Genomic DNA, 12,724 nt, shown 5'->3' on the forward strand with positions numbered 1-12,724 from the left:
CGAAGGAACGAATGGGAGTGGGGTTTGTTATACGAGATGAAAGGGGGGCTGTTATTGTTGATAAGTGCCAAATATTGCATATTTGGACCCCTATATTTACATTAGTTAATCCTTTAGCTGTGTCGTTATTTAATATTTTGTGTTAGTTTTGTGTTTTTAGTATTTTGTAAGTCATTGAAGAAAAACTGCAGCTTTAAAGGGAAAAATGCAAAGTTTGGAAGAAAGAATACTTTGAGAAGACCTAGATTGTGTGGTTAAGTCTAACCAAATCCAAGAAAAGGTTAAATCAGATTAAAGTTCAGATTGGATAAGATTTCGGATCGGATTCAAATTTAGATTCTGCACACGTCTTAGTATTTTGACCATAACTCTTTGCTCAAATATCTGATTGAAGTGATTCAAATGGCATTGGAAAGATAGCTCAAAATACTACAATTTGTTGTGAAATAGGATTTTCGTAATTCGGACGGTTTCTATGCCAAAATCACCCCATAATTAAAGGACACAAATCTGGAATAATCTTATTCCGATTTCAGACTTCTATTTTGACTAGGAGATAGACCTTCGAATTATGTAGGTTTACTTGGGCTTCTAGGACTTTCCTAAGCCTATAAATAGACTTCTTTGCATTCAAGAAAAGACACAATACCAGAGAGCAAAATTCTTTTGTTTCGTTTTTCTTTAGGTTTAGATTTAGGTTTAGATTTTATTTTTATGTGGAGCTAAATTCCCAACTAAGGTTGGGGATAAAGCCTCACCAATGAAGAACATCAATACTTTTATGTAAGTTTTTATTATTCTGATTTTATTGGGTTTTATATTTCAATTGTTTTACTTTTAATCAATTGTATGGAGTGATTCTTGGATATCTCTTGTGATTCAAGGATACATATGATGATTTGAGATAATTTCATATGATTGATTGCTTGGCTTTTAACTCATAAAAATTGGATATCCCTTGTGATTTGTTCTACGGATACATCTGGTGTTTCAATTGAATTTGGATTCCTTTTGTGATTTGGTCAATGAATGGATACATGGGATGATTTTGATTAATTCTTTGAAGCATAGTAAAACATATCTATGATTTAATTTGTGAGAACTTCGGATTAATATTGATGAACATAAAGTATGTTGTTATGATTTGGTAAGTGTGAATTCCCAAACCTTAGTACCTTTATCCTTAGATTTACTTATTTTATTTAGTTTATGTTTATCCTTTAATTTTTAAAACTCAAAAATCAAAACCCTTTTGGAACTAGATTAGGATTTAATTAGTTTAGATATAAATTGCTCTTTCAAAAATACAATTCTCTGTGGGATCGACCTCGCACTTGCAATCCATTAAACTACAATTGATTCGTGCACTTGGGAGTTAAATAAATTTGCACAACAAGTTTTTGGACACTCCCAAACTTACATTTTGCTAGTCCCTTAGCAAAACAAAACGACAAATAAAATGAAAGCAAGAAACATAAATCCTCTTTCGTGGGAGAGACGATTGCATTTAGCATATGCAACAAGCCTTTTAAACCCCTAGGCATCCCTAGTGGATGAGTGAAGTCTCGTGAGGGCTTAACAAGAATGATACCCACAAACATTGTGCACTATGTTGTTAACAAGAAAGAAGTTTCACATAAACCATGGTTCTTGTTCATGAGGAAACTTAAAAAGACAAACACCATCATCACTGTCAAAAGGAAATCCAGAATCAAATCACTTATAAATGGACAATTAAGACCTCATATATTTTGAAATGTGTAAAGTGTAATTAGCATACAATCATGAAGCTTTCAGTTTAAACTCAAGACAAGTTCTATAAAGTTTGTAAAAATCTCTATCAAATGAAACAACCAAGGCAAGATATGCATTTTTTTTTTTTTACAGGCTCTGCAATGTTTAACTCCCTTAAGCTTTCTAATTGACTCATGTAACAAGTATTAGGCCAATGACTCCCAAGCCAGTGGCTTTAGGACACTAGATGTAAAACATCCCTAAGGGCTTATTAACTTAAGTCAAAAAGGCTACGAAGTCAGACTAGCCATATCATAAATCAACACTGAACTTCACACCTTTTGACGCGAACACTCAATGCTTAATGAGGCAAGAGGTCCGGTTACTCAGTGAAAAACTCAACATGATCTTTCTTTTCTTTTTCCTTCTCTTTTTTATTTATTTATTTTATATCTTTCAAGCCAATAGTTATTCATCAATAGGTCATCCAACAAATCTCAAAGAGAACAAGCTTAAGCTTAAACATCATACCTCACAGAAAACATGCTAATGTGCTCATGAAAATTTATCTCAAAACAAGTGAAATCTCTTTTATCCAAAAATAAGTCAAGGGACTCAGACTCCTAATGACATAATAATGTTGTTCAACCCTTTAAGTAAGCTAATGAAATGCAAACCATAGTCACAGTTTAACTCAAACTTGACAACAACATAGCACTTTTTTTTTTTTTTTTTTTTTGTAGAAACAAAAATCAAAAGATTAATTGCTGTTAGAAACAAAAAAAAATAAAAATAACATGTAATGAGAAAGGAAAGAAAGAATTTGTGGAGTGAAGTGCAGAAAATAAACTGGAGGAGAAAACTTTACAGCGCTTCCCCCTATCATGCGGATGTCCAACCAATCCCTTCCACCCTTTCTTCTTCAAAACTTCATACCCCTCTGGAAGGATATTTCGCCATCTTATGTAAAATTTCTTGCTTCGGAGGATCTTTTTAGGAAAGTGGCTCCTAGATTTGTGTGCTTGTGTGCACAAGTCCTTGAGTATCTTGACATAAGATGGCTCTTTGAGACTTTTAGGCAATGAAGCTTTGGGCTCTTGATATGTCTCAAGAGGGACAATGATGCAGGCAGGAGCTTCAGTACTCACTTCCATGTCACTGGCAGATTAGGATCCATTGAGGGTTCACTATTTTCATGGTGCTCAACTTGCTCAGAATGCTCAACTTGCTCATCTTTCTCTTCCTCCTCTTTGTTATCCACAATTTCCTCACTCTCAAGTGTGATGGTGACTTGGGCATGCTCATGATAAGAATTTTCGGAATCATCCTCATCCATCATGTAGTGCCTTTCAGCCATCAGCTGACTTTGAAGCTCTTCTTCCTCTATTCTGTTGAAGTCAGGAACTAGATGACCGATCTGTCCTTCTATCTTGGTCATGGCCTGCTTAAGTTCTTGTATGTCTCTACCATTAGTCATGTTGGAATTCTTCAGCTCCTGTACAGCTTGATTGGTAAAACCTTTTAGCTCTTGTATAGCTTGGAGTTGGAATTTTTGAGCTCTTGTATAGCTTGGGAGTTGGACTGGTCGACTTTTTCTATTAGTGTTTTCATCATGGCTTCCAATGATGACTGTGGTGCAGGCTGTGACACTTGAGTAATGGATTGATAAACAGGAGGTTGAGCTTGATGATCGAACTGCGGATATTCTGAATGGTGCAATTCATCAAATTGGTGAGCATAATTTCCTGTAGTCTGAGCTGATCCTAAGAAATCAAATTGGTTGCTCCAGTCCGGGTTATAAAAATTGGAATTTGAATCAAACCCTGGACTGGAGAAACTAGTATTCATTTGCTCATATGAAAAATTAGAAACTTGTCCCCAGGATGGACAGTCACTATAATGATGATAAGGATTGGAGCAGTATGAACATGGCTCATGTGGGTAAAAATTTTGAGAAGAGTTAGTAGGAGCTGGTGTCCTATAACTAGGAGAGGCATTAAAATCATTACAATGAAAATTCATGCTTCCCCCTCACTTTTTAGCATGTAGATTTCCCATATATAACATTTACCATTTTTTAAAAAAAAATTAAAAATAAAATAAAATAAAACGACTAACTAACAAAAAATAAAATAAAACTAAAATTTAAAAACTCACAAAAAGGACCAAAAATAAATTTTTGGCAAAGATCTACGGAACTGCTGCAATTGTTGCCTTTGCTGTGAGTGCGCTTGATCATACTGATGTGCGGAAGGTGCTACGGTAGAACTGTAAAACAAGCCAAACAAAACAAAAAACAACAAGAAATTTTTTTTTTTTTTTTTATAAGTAACACGAATAAAATAAAACAAATTGCAGAAAAATAAAATCCTAATTATAACTAGTAGAAGAATAAAACTAATTTAGAAATAAATTGGTTTCAAAAATTGAACAATTCCCCGGCAACGGCGCCAAATACTTGTTGTGCAAATTTATTTAACTCGCAAGTGCACGAATCAATTGTAGTTTAATGGATTGCAAGTGCGAGGTCGATCTCACAGAGAATTGTATTTTTGAAAGAGCAATTTATATCTAAACTAATTAAATCCTAATTTAGTTCCAAAAGGGTTTTGATTTTTTAGTTTTGAAAATTAAAGGATAAACATAAACTAAATAAAATAAGTAAATCTAAGGATAAAGGTACTAAGGTTTGGGAATTCACACTCACCAAATCATAACAACATACTTTATGTTCATCAATATTAATCCGAAGTTCTTACAAATTAAATCATAGATATGTTTTACTATGCTTCAAGGAATTAATCAAAACCATCCCATGTATCCATTCATTGCATGAATGCTTTCATCATGTCTTCCAGTGATGACTGTGGTGTAGGCTGTGGCACTTGAGTGGCAGACTGATAAACAAGAGGTTGAGCTTGATAATCGAACTACAGGAAATTATGCTCACCAATTTGATGAATTGCACCATTCAGAATATCCGCAGTTCGATTATCAAGCTCAACCTCCTGTTTATCAGTCTGCCACTCAAGTGCCACAACCTGCACCACAGTCATCACTGGAAGACATGATGAAAGCATTCATGCAATGAATGGATATATGGGATGGTTTTGATTAATTCCTTGAAGCATAGTAAAACATATCTATGATTTAATTTGTAAGAACTTCGGATTAATATTGATGAACATAAAGTATGTTGTTATGATTTGGTGAGTGTGAATTCCCAAACCTTAGTACCTTTATCCTTAGATTTACTTATTTTATTTAGTTTATGTTTATCCTTTAATTTTCAAAACTCAAAAATCAAAACCCTTTTGGAACTAGATTAGGATTTAATTAGTTTAGATATAAATTACTCTTTCAAAAATACAATTCTCTGTGGGATCAACCTCGCACTTGCAATCCATTAAACTACAATTGATTCGTGCACTTGCGAGTTAAATAAATTTGCACAACAATTGTAGCGCTATGTAAGCCAGTAGATGGGCTCCACGACCCAGTAGAAGCCGAAGTAGCTACTGCTCTCAGCGCCGTAGAATTTTGCATGGAGGTGGGAGTACACGATATTCTCCTAGAAGGGGATTCGTCTCTCGTGGTAAAGGCGGTAAGAGATTCGATCCCAAACTGGCTCCACTATGGGCAGATAATTGATGACATTAAAATTGTTTTGGGGTCTCTATGTTGATGGAGTATTCGACATGTTAAACAGGAGGCGAACTTAGCGACACATGGTCTGGCCAAAAATGCAACCAGAAATCCAAATCCTCAAGTTTGGCTGGGGGAACCACCTAATTGTATCCTTGATATGGTTATTTTAAAGCAGTTGGCTCTATCTTTGTAAGGTTTTGGCCTAAATATTTTCTAAATTATGAATGAAGTTTATCATTCCTAAAAAAAAAGACATTTCATGTTCAATTATCTTATTATTTTATCAATATTGGGTCATTAATGGTGGGGTTCAAGTAATTAAACAGATTGATAGCAATTAGTTTGCTAGAGAAATGTAAAAAATAAGATGGAGAAAAAGTATGTGTGTGTTATGTGGGTATTCTTTCCTTAGTTTAAAACATGATTTACATTTTGAAACCATTTATATAAATTAAATAATTAAATTAACAATTTTCTATCAACTTAAGCTTTTAGGATAAATAATAATTTAACACGGTGATTTAACATATTTAACAAAACTGTGTTTCATGAGCAAATTTCAAAATATTGATTAATTTCTGGTTTTTTCCTTGATGATTATGTATGTGGTTTTATATCAATTAAAAAAATAATTGATATACAAAATGCATTTTAATTCTCATGGCTTATTATTTGAAGAAGTTAATAAGAAACAATCATTAGGGTTTTCTCATCCTCATCAATATCGTAGGGCTTGTTTGGATGCAATATTAAACAATGATATTTATGGGCTGAAGCAAAGCCCCACGGGCCCAATTATGCTAATTGAGCTCGAAATTACAAAAAATGGACTTCTCTACTTCTCAGTCTCATTCATTACGTTTTGTACTTCAAGAAGCTTCTCATGACGTCATCCACTGCGATTGATTCCTTAATCCACTCATTCAATTTGGATTTTGCGATAAAAACAAGTTGGTGATCTTCATTATAATGGTCTCTTGCTCTCACAAAGGCAACACATCATCAATTGGCTTAACATACTCATATGCTACACAGCGATATTATAAATTTAATATAAAGTTATTTATAAAGTGATGGTGATAATTTATAATTGAGGAAATAATTAAGTAAAAAAAGTTGGCTTATCAATTTCTCTAATTGGGGGGAAAATACACTTTACTCCCCGAAATATCCATGCATTTGTGTTTTAGCGCAAATGTTTAAAAAGTGACGAAAGACCCCCACAATGTATTTGACATTGGCAAAAACCACCATTTGTCCATCAAATCCGTCTATTTGGACGGAAACCAAGTCATATGGTGGCACGAGACATTTTTCAATTGAAACTTTCGAAAATGTCATCGGGAATAAAGTGTAAACATAAATGACTTTTGGGGTAAAGTGTAAACATAAAAATTTAATAAAAAAAAATTTTAAAAAAATAAAATAAAAACACTAGACCTAAAACTTAAAACAAAAATTTTATATTAAAAATTAAAATTAACAGAAAAAACCAAAAACTAAACCTAAACTAAACTAAACCTAAACTTAAAACAGAAAGTTTATATACAAAATAAAAAATCAATGAAAAAAAAAAAAAAAAAAAGTGGGGGGTGGCCAAGCCATTTGGGGTAGCTTGGCCCCCTCAATTTGGCCAAGGGGGCGGCTTGGCTACCCCAATTCAACCGGTATGGGGTACTGAACCACGTATGTGCCCTATGGGGGTGGTCCAACCACTTCATATGCTTGAATAGAGGTGGGCGAAACAACCCCAAATGGGTTTGAGGGTGGCCGATCGTCCGAGAGCTCATCCCTTAATAGGAGGCAAAAGAAAGTTGTTGATGAGGGAACATCTTTCAAATACTTTAAATTCTACTAAAAAATCTTTAGTTTGCTCTTTTTCTGGGCGTGGAGCAATATGGGCACCGAGGTAAATCAATTTGCTCGTAACTCCTGTTTGTCTGCTATGATGGGTGAAGAAGAAGATTCTCTCCCAAGTTTAGAGGTATTGGGAATGGAATTGATTGAAGGTTATTGAGATGGATCCTCTAGAGTACTTCCCTCATAAGGGGGTATGATCACAACGTCTAACTTAGCCAACAAGGGAGGGTTTTGTGGCCATGGATGTAAGGCAGAATGGGAAGGCTAGTTACAATTAGAAGTCCTCATTCGGTTGGTCTAGGGGTAGCTTGGCTAAGTAAAAGTTTTTTTTAGGGGTTTCTTCTTCTTCTTATTTTTTTGTAGTTTTTGATTTTTTTTTTCTTTTAATTTCTTTTTTATTTTGTATATAAACCTTTTGTTTTAAGTTTTAAGTTTTTTTTTTTTTTTTGTTTAGTTTTTGGTTTTTGATTTTTCTTTAATTTTGTTTTTTATTTTTTACATAAGCTTTTTTCTTTTTCTTTTTTTACACTTTATCCCCCTCCCCCCAAAAAAAAAAAAAAAGTCATTTATGTTTACAGAGGTTATTTTTGAAAGTTTTTGTTAAAAAAGGTCACGTGCCACTCACGTGACTTGGTTTCCGTCCAAATAGATGGATTTCATAGACAGGTGACTTTTTTGTCAACGTCAAATACATTGTAGGGATCTTTTGTCACTTTTTAAACATTGAGTGCCAAAAAGCAAATGCGTTGATACTTTAGGAGGCTAAAGTGTATTTTTCCCCTTAATTATTTTATTAATGATAGATTGTCAGGTTAGTTTGTAAATGATTTTGTCGTAATAGTTTTAGTACTACCCCTAGTACCCCGAGTATTTTCCTATAAAGGAAACATCACTTATACCCCATGAAGTTTCATCACTTTTGAGAAAAAAAAAAATAATAATAATAAGAGAGAGAGAGAGAGAGAGTTTGAGGGTAGAACAGCTCTTATATCCTATTTGGGAAACAACCAAATGTTAAAATACCACCTTCCCATATAAGAGACCACTTGTTAAACAACCACCTGTTAGACCTCTGATTGTGGAATAGTATAATGTACATAGGAGGCTCCTAGCCTTTTTGGTTATGATCACTTCACACCAATTGATGTCACTGTGTCAAATGGCCACTTAAAATAATAAAACTTTTCACATCGATTCAGCTCATGTCACGTCATTGGTATGAAGTGCATATGATAAAATGGGTGTGAAGAATATATTTATATATTAGCATATTAATTGCAACTAGGTTTGGGCGGAAAAAAATAAAATTGTTGATATGAACAAGACATAGTATTACAAATCCCCCATTCCTTGATCAAATCAATGACTCCAAATGATCATTCAATAGTTTCAACATTAAAAATAGTTTTCAAGACTAACACTTGGAAAGTTCTTCCAAACCTTTATGAATACACATGTAACTTTGTGTAAGATATCGACGTTTCTTGATGGCTCATAGCATTTGAAAGAAGCTACACCTACAACCATTGCTTTTATTGTAACATACAACCATCCAACCATCGATTTAATAGTACTCCACAATACCATAATTAACATTCCAAGCTTCGATTAGAGAGGCTCCTAGGCTTTTGGAAAAAAGCTCTTTGCGATGTTCCCGCCACCACCATTAGGATAAAACCCGCCAGGTTTGCGCTCATCGCCATTTCCATATATTATCCTCAAGATCTCTGGCGGCGTCCGAGCATATGAACGAGAGTTAGAATTGGCGAAAAGAACATTGTTGTACGTAGGATTTTCCGCTGAACGAAAGAAAGGTACTGTTACTCCTTCATCTTTGTTGCCACACTTGCCTAGCTTGTTTCTGAGCCAAGAGATTATGTTCGTAAACATAGCAACAGTAATGTTATATGGAAGCACCTTTTGGTAGGCTCTCTCGTATAGTAGTGTTCTTATAACCGTATCCTGTCAAGCCTCCATGCCTAAAAGTGACGCCACCAACTACCAAGAGAGAATATTGATTAATTATAAAGTGATACTTGCATGGTTGAAAGAAAATTGTCTAAACTTTTGGGATAAATAGTAATTTATGCTCGGACGGGTTGGCCACACATAATTCTACTAGATCTCAATCACATCTTCGAAGACATTCTATTCCCACACACTATCTTCCTCCAAAACTCCTTAAATTATATGAAAATAAAAGAAATATTTGGTGACTTTCCATATGAGACAAACGTAGAAAATTGTGCTTTAAACCCTTTTTAAGGTTGTAGAGTGTAGACAAATTAATGTTTTCAGCTGAATACATTTCCCAACAGAATATTTTACGCCAAAACAAAATGGGCTTTATTATGGTATTAGAGCAATTGTTCTAGTTCAAATCTTATATCTGTCATTCATCTCGATACCATATCAATGAAATATTAATTTTGTGTATTGAGCATCATCACTTATTAATCCCATGTGTGGGGAGTGTTAGAATATAATTAAATCAATTACTTTTTATTAGCTTAAAAGGAGTACAAGTAGAGGTTCTTACACTTCGAGAAGTTTCGTTGGTAAGGCTTGGAATGGTGCCAACATAACCCACGAGTCCTACATAAGGGATTGCATAACATGCTAAGAGATAGTGGACAGTGTCATAGTAAGGGTCGAATGGAGGATTCAATTTGAAACCAAATGCTTTGTCAAATAAGTTTGCAAAACTTTGAGGGCTAAGATCCAACTTGGACCTTGGAATTCCTCCTATTGATGTAATTATAGCCCTGAAAAATCATTGTCAATTTATTAAATATTGTGTATCTGCTAAAATGAAACAAAAATGGAGGACCTACAGTTGGGTTTACCCAAGACCTGGCTAAGTTTCAATGAAATAAGAAAGATAAAGACATAAAAGGAAGGGCTAGCCATTGTCTATAATGTCTAAAGCATGCAGCTTATGTGAGATGTGCATTATTGAAGTATGCATTTGCAGCTTATATAGAGAAGATTTGTTAGGGATAAGATTAGGGTGCATGAGATATGTTTAGTATTTGTGTTGGAATTATTAGAATTAGGTTAATTAAAATTCGTATTGGGATTAATTAGAAGTTCTTATATATCCATCAACTTAGGTGTCACCCTATAAATTGCATTCTAAATAAAGATCATTTTGTTGTGGATAAAAATAAAAATAAAATAAAATAAAAAAAAAAATTAAAAAAAAAAAAATCAGATAATGTATTAATTTGTGAATCTGTTGTATTCTCTTGCCTTGAATGGAGTTTTGAGTCGCCGCTTATATTATCAATGCTATTGCTACAATTTATTGTAGTGTGGTAAAGATAGCATTTATAATTTCCTTAATTTTCAATTTGATGACTGTTGTAACACCCAGTGAAAATCAATTAACTGTTAATTGATCTCATGGTTCATCTCTCAGCCTTATTCCGCAGGAAACAAGACCAAAGGATCTCTACTCCTCAAAAAGAGAGGATACTAAGCAGCAGAAAACATTAAGATTTTATAAACATTAATCATTACAACCAGATCATTTACCAAGGAAAATCACAGTAGATGTAATCACACCATACATATCATCTATACAGGGGATTCATTATATACCTTAATATGCAAACATGCATAAAAGCTCTTAAGTCTACAGCATAACCCAAAAGTACTAGTTACCATAAGCACCTGCCTAAGCTTGCAATCAGTCTTCAAGGATCTCCCGGATCGAATCTTCCACAATAACCAGATGTTTCGCGGTATCCATCTTCTGCTAAACTATCTATAACAGCATGTACATATGGAGAAAAAAGAAGAAGGAAAGAATGCAAAGGTAAGTCCGACGACTTAGTGAGTATAAATGTACATGAAGTACCCATCATTAAATGGTAAACTCGGTTATTTATAAAGAACATGGAACATTATATGAGATGACAATTTATCATGTATGCAATATAGATATAATATATATTGTAATATGATAATCAATGATATTTCAACTGTATAGTCTACTCGAGATATTACCTCTTCCCGGCATGGTTGGCGTTGTCCCGAGGGACCTGTATTATAATACCAGTGCCCCGAATATTTTACGCTACCGTCCATAAAACTAATAGTCCGACCGTGTCCGACCTTGGGTGGCCCATACTACTAGTGATGTATGTCCTGTCAGTGGCGGAGCCAGAATTTTGATTCAAAGGGTCAAGATTAAAAAATGAAGTTGAACGAAAATTGATTAAAAATTTTTAAAATAGAAGTAAGGAAATAAATTAACAATTCAACAAAATGTAATTATTGTTTAAAACATATAAATATAACTTCTTTTTTTGGTCACACATAATGTTAATTTAGTCAGTTGTCATCGATGAGTGACATGAGTCTTTATATTTTAAAACTGCTACATAATTTACTGTCTTTAATATATTTTTCTCAATATACTTAACCATATAATAATTCTTCTACTAATATCCATTCGGTTATGTAAATGATTTTTAATAATATTTATTGTTAAAAATGCTCTTTCAGTTGTAAATGTTGCAACTAAATCAATAACAATGTTACAAATAAATAATTGAATAGGAATAAAGCAAAAGAGGAGAATTGTATGAAAAAAGGTTATACAAATAATTCAAATGGAATTCGCAACTACCAACACAATTTAGGTTCACTTTTTTTTATTTATATATAATATGCTAATATTTCGGTCATTTTTTTTATGTATAATATACTAATATATATTTTTTTTTCAAGAGTCACTTTTTACATTTAATCATAAAGGTTAAATGAAACGGTGCATATTTTGATCTCTCGAGTTTGGCACTACACGTCTTCTCGCAATTCAACTGTCAGGCATGAAAAACGTAATGTTTTATCTTGGATGCCCTCAAGATATCCAAAAAAAATCTAGTGGGGGCGAGGGAAATTTTATGCCCCGATTGTAACATTTCACCCCAATGACACACAATATTGTTCGTTTTTGGCTCCCCTCGAACCAGACTTCCCAGGGTGGTCACCCATCCTGGTATTACTCCAGCAGAAGCACGCTTAACTGCGGAGTTCTGATGGAATCATGACCATCACGGCTTTAAAGCGCATTGTTTGGAATCAGAGATACACAGTAGCATAGCAGAGCCCTTCCCACAACAATATTGTCCTCTTTGGCGCCTACCAGGAGTCGATCCCACGACCTCCTAGCATCCCTCAAGGCTTTGTTCCTCCCTAGCCACCACTAGGCTAGGAGAATGCGTTGTTTTCATTAAGGGTGTAGTATACATTTAAGCACATCCTCATCTCTATACCCAGACGATGTGGGATGTCACACCGATCAACCCCCCTCCCTCCGCTCCTACGTCCTGTAGTGACCAACCGTTAGGCATGGCTACGTCGGTCACGAAATAATCATTGGATCCAAGGACCACATACACATACATTTGACCATAAAATTAATCTGTATAGTAAGCTTATGACTATTATCCTGCACGTACCGATGTACCAT

The 12,724-nt window shown here is 34.2% G+C and overlaps 1 pseudogene; it reads right to left on the reverse strand.

The window, feature by feature from the left end:
• Window positions 1-8,862: 8,862 nt before the first annotated feature.
• LOC132169125 (ferritin-like catalase Nec2) lies at window positions 8,863-12,724 on the reverse strand (annotated as a pseudogene).

This window comes from Corylus avellana, chromosome ca2 (genome assembly GCF_901000735.1).
Source record: "Corylus avellana chromosome ca2, CavTom2PMs-1.0".
NCBI lineage: Eukaryota > Viridiplantae > Streptophyta > Magnoliopsida > Fagales > Betulaceae > Corylus > Corylus avellana.